The sequence below is a fragment of the Schistocerca americana genome, chromosome 3, assembly GCF_021461395.2.
Source record: "Schistocerca americana isolate TAMUIC-IGC-003095 chromosome 3, iqSchAmer2.1, whole genome shotgun sequence".
NCBI classification, from domain to species: domain Eukaryota; kingdom Metazoa; phylum Arthropoda; class Insecta; order Orthoptera; family Acrididae; genus Schistocerca; species Schistocerca americana.
In genome coordinates this window covers 772,650,082-772,656,913 of record NC_060121.1, presented here as the reverse complement: position 1 = coordinate 772,656,913, position 6,832 = coordinate 772,650,082, and the positions used below count along the sequence as shown (strand labels likewise).

The following is a 6,832-nucleotide window of genomic DNA, read 5'->3' as shown; positions in this document are numbered from 1 at the left end:
ACCCTGCCAACCGATCTTTTAGTCAAGATGTGCCATACATTCGATTTATTACCTCCTCATTACTCATTCCAACCGCCCATCTAATTTTCAGCATGTTTCCCTAGCACAACATTCCTTCTATTCTGTTCTTGTCTGAAGTGTTTATCATTCATGTTTCACTTCTGTACAGGAGTACATTCACAGGCCCGTATCTAGGGGGAGAGGGGGGGGGGGGATCAAATGGTTCAAATGGCTCTAAGTACTATGGGACTTAACATCTGAGGTCATCAGTCCCCTAGACTTAGAACTACTTAAACCTAACTTACCTAAGGCCTTCACACTCATCCATGCCCGAGGCAGGATTCGAACCTGCGACAGTAGCAGCAGCGCGGTTCCGGAATGAATTGCCTAGAACCGCTCGGCAGAGCGGCCGGAGAGGAGGGGGGCGGGGGGTGAGGGGAAGGGAGGAGGCAAACCGGTGTATCGCAGTTGCAGTGGGCGCCAAATTCTTATTATTGAAGAAAAAAACTTTGTTTCACAAAGCTGCTAGCATCTAGCGCACGTTGGTGTATCGATTATTTACATGATTTTGAAACGCATCTCTGTTGATTTTTGAATATTTTTGAACATATTCTAAGTTGATTTCTGAACGAATAATAAGTTGACTCTTGAATGCGTGCATAGTGCACGCAATATCACTACCAGGGGAATCTCCGTCGCTTCTAGAAATAAAAAAACTTTCCCCCAGACAAAAAGGGACGGGGCTATATCAGCTGAGCCGAATAATCCTGAAAGGGTAAATGCCAATCGCTGTTTATTTATATTGTTTATTGGGTGTGCGAACGATAAGCGTTATCTATAATTACTAGCAACATCCTTAGATTCGGACTACCAGAGCGAAAATAAACGACTAACTGAAATAACAAGTAAGAAAGATTATATACTATCTTCTCGGTTTATCCATGAATGAAATTTTGACAGAAAATGTTTGCCAGATCGTTACACTACTAAGGGCCAACAGCTATTTAAGTTCTGTTCTCGGAACAGCGAGGAAAACGCGTTGTACGAACACGTAATAACGCCTAAAAAACTAAACTAAAGTCCTCCCGAACAGGTCATGAAGGCCCAAAGGTACCGATCGGCCGCCGTGTCATGGTCAGCCCACAAGCGTCACTGGATGCGGATATGGAGGGACATGTGGTCAGCACACCGCTCTCCCGGCCGTATGTCAGTTTCCGAGACCGGAGCCGCTACTTCTCAATCAAGTAGCTCCTCAGTTTGCCTCACAAGGGCTGAGTGCACCCCGCTTGCCAACAGCGCTCGGCAGACCGGATGGTCACCCATCCAAGTGCTAGCCCAGCCCAATAGCGCTTAACTTAGGTGATCTGACGGGAACCGGTGGTACCACTGTGGCAAGGCCGTAGGCAATAACGCCTCACCGGAGAACAAACGCGGAACAACTGAACCGGTGATTCTGGCAGGGTTACTCAAGTTAAGTTTTGACAATGGCAGGAATATTTACAGAATAAGTATTGAATTTTTTATTTTTATTTTTTATTTTTTTTTTTTTTTAGGACGAGGAAAGAGAAGGAACGGGAACATCACACAAATTATATAGAAGAAAGGAACTGGAACATCACACAAATTATATAGAAGAATGTGACGACTAAGAATTTACGTAAAAATTTCGTACCACTACTACTTACCGATCTCTTGCTTGAGAAATATGAAGCTATCTCCAAACATAAAACTTTTTGTTTCTTAACAGGCATTTCATATTGGTACTTCGTGAATTATAATTTGTCGTATTATTAATGTAAATGAGGTAGATAAAAATAACCATTTGTGCCGAAATAGTGTCGCTTATTTGGCGTGTGTTACAGCTCGTGCAAAATTAGAAAGGCCTGTTTCGTTTTATCCTGCAGACAGTGACAAAATAGACGTAATCAAATCGAGAAACCACACCAGTGTTGGGTACTATTCGCTTTAACAGCTTTTTCAGTATTAGACAACATTTTGATTTTTCGTGTAGCAAAACGTTTGACTCACTTTGATGATGTAATAGATTCTTCCGCAGAAAGGAAAGCACGCCGTGAAAAGCTGTAGTAAGATTAGAGAGAAGAAAAATGCTAGGACTTAAGGATTGAAGAAATATGTGCCTTCTTCCTTCCTCTTGTCTTTACTGGTTTTATGTTTCCTAGATTTAATTTTATGTCACATAAAAGAGAGAGTTATTAGCTAACAGGCAATAAAGAGTGCATATTTCCTGAAGAGTTCTTATTCTCCCGGTCACAAATAGTCCCACCCACTACTCATTGTGAGTTTTTTATAAGGGGGGGGGGGGGGGGGGGGGACCGGCCGACTGGGAGCAGGAGAGGCAACACAGGGCACACCAATTCTCACTGTCCTGAATATAGGCTTGACGGCTTCCGTTACACAATATAAACGCGTGAATTCCACAGAGCAAAATTCAGTGACGTGCGATAGAAGACTACTGCGTGAAGAGACGTGGCACTGCACTTTGGCACACTTAACGACCAAATACCATGTCTTACATTTTCTACGAACATGTTTTATATATCAAGCTCTTCACAAACAGGTGCGCTGCAAAATGAACATATTTTTGAGAAATTAATTTTTTAAAATATTTGACATCCTATCTCAAACGCGCGAGGGGGGGGGGGGGGGGGAGGGGGGAGGGAGGCGCCAGTTTCAAGTTTTTGCCCTGGTTCGGAAATACAGTAGATTTGATTCTGTGCAAACCTACAGGCACATCCAAACACTTAAATTTATGTTAGATGATAACAAATTGCTCTTTTCCAGAAATGCTTTTCTTGCTGTAGCGACACGAAATTTCTTATCTCAGTTATCGGCATTTATTTTGCTGTCCGTATAGCAAAAGTTATACGAGTATGCTACTTTTAGTGTCTGAGTTCTTTATCTAATTCCTTCAGCATCGCTTAACTTACTTCTACTACATTGCTTTAGCTATATTTAACTTTCGTGGATATTCATCTTATAATCTCTTTTAAGACACTATCGATTCCGTTCAATTGCTCTTCCGATTTCTTCGTTGTCTTTGGCAGAATTACAGCGCCATCGGCAAAACCTTTAAGTTTTATTTCTTTTCTCTTAACTTTAATTCCATCTCCAAATTTGTCCTTTAATTCCTTTACTGCTTCCTCAGTGTACAGCTTGAATAACATCAGGGATACCCCTACAACCATGTATCACTCCCTGCTCAACCACTGTTTCCCATTCATGTCCTTCGACTCTTACAACTGCAAATCTGGTTTCTGTACAAGTCGTAATTAACCTTTCGCTCCCTGTATTTTACCCTTGCTACCTTCATAAATTCAAAAAGCGTTGTTCAGTCAGCATTGTCAAAAGCTTTCTTTTAATCTACAAATGCTGTAAATGTAAGTTTGCCTTTCTTCAACCAGTCTTCTAAGATAAGTAATTGGGTCAGTATTGCCTCACATGTTTCTACAGTGCCGGCCGGCGTGGCCGAGCGGTTCTAGGCGCTTCAGTTTGGAACCGCGCGACCGCTACGATCGCAGGTTCGAATCCTGCCTCGGGCATGGATGTGTGTGATGTCCTTAGGTTACCTAGGTTTAAGTAGTTCTAAGTTCTAGGGGACTGATGACCTCAGATGTTAAGCCCCATAGCGCTCAGAGCCATTTTTTTGTTTCTACATTTCTCCAGAACCCAAACTTATTTTCGTGATGTCAATTTTCATCAGTTTTTCCATTCTTCTGCAAATAATTAGTGTCAGTATGAGATTTCCACTCTGCAGCGGAGTGTGCGCTGATATGAAGCGCTTGCCCGCGAAAGGCAAAGGTCCCGAGTTCGAGTCTCGGTCGGTCACACAGTTTTAATCTGCCAGGAAGTTTCAATTAGTGTCAGTGTTTTACAACCGCACTTACTTATCCTATGGTTTGGTAGTATTCACAGTTGTCAGAACTTGCCTAGTTAGGAAATGGAATTATTACATTTTTGTGTAAGTCTGACGGTATTTCGTCCGTCTCATATACCTCGCCCACTAGGTGGAATAGTTTTGTCATGGCTGGCTTTCCGGAGGTTCTCTATAATTCCGATGGAATATCATCTACGCCAGGGCCTTGCTTTCACTTGGGTCTTTCAGTGTCCTGTCAAATTCTTCTCGAGGTGTCATGTCTCTCAACTTGATATACTTCCTCTCCTCTTTCTATAACGTTGTCCTCCCACAACTTTTCAATTTTCCCCTCTTTGCTAAGTACTGGCTTTCCATCTGAACTCTTGACGTCCATACAGCTGCTTCTCTTTTCTCCAAAGGTCTCTTTAAGTAACTGTAGTTGGCATCTATCTTTCCCCTAGTTGTACATGTTTCTACAGCCTTGCATTTGTAACGTAGCTATTCATCCTTAGTCATTTTGCATTTTCTGTCAATTTGGTTTTTAGACGTTTGCATTCCATGTCGTCTGCCTCATTTGCTGCATTGTTTATTTTCTCCTTCCATCAGTTAAACTCAGTATCTTCTGGATTATCCAAAGATCTCTACTAGGTCTTGCCTTTTTACGTAGGTGATCCTCTGCTGCCTTCATTATTTCATGTCTCAAAGCTACCCATTCGTCTTTTATTGAATTCCTTTCCGCTGTTTCAATCGGTTGTAACCTATCGCCCCCCCCCCCCCTGAAACTTACGTGTTTTCTGGTTATTTCATTTCCTCCGGGTACATGTAATTAAATTCCTTCCTTTCTGCAGTTCCTGCAATTTTAATCTACAATTCATAACCAACAAATTAGGATCGAAGTCTATATCTGCCTCTGGAAATGTCTTACAGTTTAAAATCTGGTTTCTAAATATCCGTCTTACAATTATATAATCAGTTTGAAACTTTTCATTGTCTCCAGGTTTCCTCCACGTACACAACCTACTTTCATGAATCTTAAACGAAGCCTTTACAATGATTAAATAATGGTCTGTTCAGAATTCTATCAGGTGGCATCCCCATTCTTTCCCTTCTCCCATTCTATGTTGCACTACTGCTTTTCCTTCTCTTCCTTTTCTACTATCGAACTGTAGTCCCCCGCCACAATCAAATTTTCCGCTCCTTATCCGAAGCGGCGCGCGGTAGCCGCGCAGTCTGAGGCGCCTTCTTGCCGCAGTTCGCGCGGCTCCCCCCGTCGGAGGTTCGAGTCCTCCCTCGGGCATGGTTGTGTGTGTTGTCCTTAGCGTAGATTAGTTTGCGTTAGACTAAGTAGTGTGTAAGCCTAGGGACCGTTGACGTCAGCAGTTTGGTCTCTTAGGAACTTACCACAAATTTCCAAAAAACTATCTGAAGAACTGCCTGTACCTATCACATATTCTTTCAAGCTCCTCATCTTTTTGGGATATAGTTGACATATAAAGTTGTACTAATGTGGTGGATATTGATTTTGTATATATTTTGCTGTGACAATACGTCCACTAAACTGTTCATAATAGCTTACCCGGATTAGTATTTTCTTAATTATTATTATGCTTACTTCTCCAACACCCCTATTTGATTTTGTGTTCATAACCATCTACTGACCTTAACACAAGCCGTGTTCTGACTGTAACTGCACTTCACTAGTTCCCTCTATGTTTAACTTCAACCTATACATTTCCCTTTTTAAATTCCGAATAAGGGATCTAACACTTCACACTCCGACCCATCGTGGTGACGACATCTCTTGCACTGCTACACTGTCTAAATGCAGAAAAGCGTAGGGATCTTCATATGCTCTGTCTTCTTTTGCATCTGATCAACGTATAAAGTCTGTCACATCTCCCACCAAACTAAAAGTTCTTGTCTCGTTATAAAATAACATCTCACTGCTTCACATCTACAAATACAGTTACTGTTATAATTGCTGTTATGGCAATTATAATGATTATTATTAGTAACTATAACAGTACTGCTATGATCGCTGCAATTTCTAAATTCTTATTGAGCGGCCCTCCCGTCGGAGGTTCGAGTCCTCCCCCGGGCATGCGTGCGTGTGTGTTGTCCTTAGCATAAGTCAGTTTAAGTTAGTTTAAGTAGTGTGTAAGTCTAGGGACCGATGACCTCAGCAGCTTGGTCCCTTAGGAATTCACACACACAATTTTATAAATTCTTAATGGCTTCAGATATATCGAAATCTTGGTTCCTATCATGTTGTCACTTCACTTCTACTTCTACCGTTATTTTTATTGTTTTGAATATTGTAATTATTATCACTATTTAAGTATATTATGATGTAAAAAGTCTTGTGTATTGAAACGCTGTCTGATTTAACGTGGGTCCTGTAGTCTCTAATCTGATGGGTTTAAATACACTACTGGCCACTATAATTGCTACACCACGAAGATGACGTGCTACAGACGCGAAATTTAACCGACAGGAAGAAGATGCTGTGATATGCAAATGATTAGCTTTTCAGAGCATTCACACAAGGTTGCCGCTGGTGGCGACACCTACAACGTGCTGACATGAGAAAAGTTTCCAACCGATTTCTCATACACAAACAGCAGCTGACCGGCGTTGCCTGGTGAAACGTTGTTGTGATGCCTCGTGTAAGGTGGAGAAATGCGTACCATCACGTTTCCGAGTTTGATAAAGGTCGGATTGTAGACTATCGCGATTGCTGTTTATCGTATCGCGACATTGCTGCTCGCGTTGGTCGAGATTCAATGACTGTTAGCAGAATATGGAATCGGTGGGTTCAGGAGGGTAATACGGAATGCCGTGCTCGATCCCAACGGCCTCGTATCACTAGCAGTCGAGATGACAGGCATCTTGTCCGCGTGGCTGTCTGTAACGGATCGTGCAGCCACGTCTCGATCCCTGAGCCAACAGATGGGCACG

The 6,832-nt window shown here is 42.2% G+C and overlaps 1 pseudogene; it reads right to left on the bottom strand.

Annotated features, from left to right (window-relative positions):
- Positions 1-1,287: 1,287 nt before the first annotated feature.
- LOC124607634 lies at positions 1,288-1,405 on the bottom strand (annotated as a pseudogene).
- Between the last annotated feature and the right edge of the window lie 5,427 nt (positions 1,406-6,832).